The sequence below is a fragment of the Crocodylus porosus genome, unplaced genomic scaffold (genome assembly GCF_001723895.1).
Source record: "Crocodylus porosus isolate Cpor-Errol unplaced genomic scaffold, CroPor_comp1, whole genome shotgun sequence".
Lineage (NCBI taxonomy): Eukaryota > Metazoa > Chordata > Crocodylia > Crocodylidae > Crocodylus > Crocodylus porosus.
Genome location: NW_017728897.1, coordinates 67785 through 69347, shown reverse-complemented (window position 1 = coordinate 69347; position 1563 = coordinate 67785). Strand labels below are relative to the sequence as shown.

The following is a 1563-nucleotide window of genomic DNA, read 5'->3' as shown; positions in this document are numbered from 1 at the left end:
CTCTGAACAAACATTCCCCCCAGATCCTGGTGGTCACCCCTGATAAACTTATAGGTGGCCATCAGATCACCCCTGAGCCTGTGCTTTTTCCAGGCTACAGAGCCCCATGGCTCTCAGCCTGTCGTCATAAGGTCTGTTTTCCTGACCTCTGATCATGCGCGTGGCTCTTCTCTGGACTCCCTCTCAAGCTTCTCTACATCCTTCTTGAATTGTGGAGCCCAAAACTGGATGTAGAACTCCAGCTGCGGCCTCACCAAGGCCGAGTACAAGGGGAGAATGACCACAAGATGAACATAAGCCTGCAATGCGATGCTGTGGCTAGTAAAGCGACCAAAATGCTGGTTTGCATCCATAGATGCTTCTCAAGCAGATCCCGGGATGTCAGTCATGACCCCCAAGTCTCTTTCTTCCGTAGTGCTAGCCAGTGTAACACTGCTGAGCCTATAAGGATGCTACAGGTTTTTCCTCCGGAGGTTGTGAACCTTGCATTTACCAGTGTTAAACACCATCAGGTTCTCATCCACCCATTTGCTGAGCCTGTCCAGGTCAGCCTGGATCACCCTCCCGTCTTCTGGTGTGGATGCTTCGCCCCAAAGTTTGGTGTCATTGAACTTGGCCAGTCCGCTTCTGACTCCAGTGTCCACATCTTTATTAAAGATGTTGAACAATATGGGTCCAAGGATAGAGCGTCGGGGGACCTCACTGGTCACAGGGCACCATGATGAGCAACTTCCATCAATTACTACCCTCTAGGTCTGACCACGGAGCCAATTTCCCAGCCAGTGGATCATGGTGGACCCAAGGCCACAATTATCCAGTTTTGCCAAGAGGTGATCATGGGATACCAGATTGAAGACTTTTTGATGTCGTATATCTTGACTTCAAATCTCTTCTCCCTTGTCCAGGTGATAGGTCACCTGGTCGTAGAAAGAAATGAGCTTGGTCAAGCAAGACCTACCTGCAACAAACCCGTGCTGGCTATCCCTTAGGATGTTGGCGTCAGCCAGTCCATTAAGGATGGCTTCTTTTAATAAAGTTTTCTAAGATCTTCCCCAGGATAGAAGTCAGGCTGATGGGTCTATAGTTGGCTGGATCCACTTTCCCCCCTTTCTTGAAGATCAGCACCACATTGGCCTTCTTCCAGTCTTCGGGCACTTCACCAGAGCGCCAGGAATTTTCAAATATTTGTGTTAGAGGGTGGGCTATGATGCTCGCCAGCTCCTTTAGTACTCTGGCGTGTAGATTGTCAGAGCTGGCTGACTTGAAGGTATCCAGCTTCTCAAGGTGTTCCTTCATAAGGTCAGCATTAATGGAGGGCAGGGGATCTCCCTCACCCGGACCTCCTCTGTCCCGTAGTAGGCATGGGCATCCCATGGGACTGATGAAAGAGCAATGCAGAGTACCCATTTAATAGGTTGGCTTTTTCCTGGGCGTCAGTTGTCAGTTGTCCCATCTGGTTCAGCAGGGGTCCAATGTTGCCCTTGCCTTTCCTCTGGCTCCCCACATATCTGAAAAAGTACTTTTTATTGTCCTTGATGCTCAAAGCTAGTTGGAGTTCAGTTG

The 1563-nt window shown here is 49.6% G+C and overlaps 1 protein-coding gene across 4 annotated transcripts in view; it reads left to right on the top strand.

The window, feature by feature from the left end:
* Nucleotides 1–1563, top strand: part of OGDH (oxoglutarate dehydrogenase) — a 67744-nt gene that overhangs the window by 45884 nt on the left and 20297 nt on the right. The gene's annotated exons all lie outside the window — the stretch shown is intronic.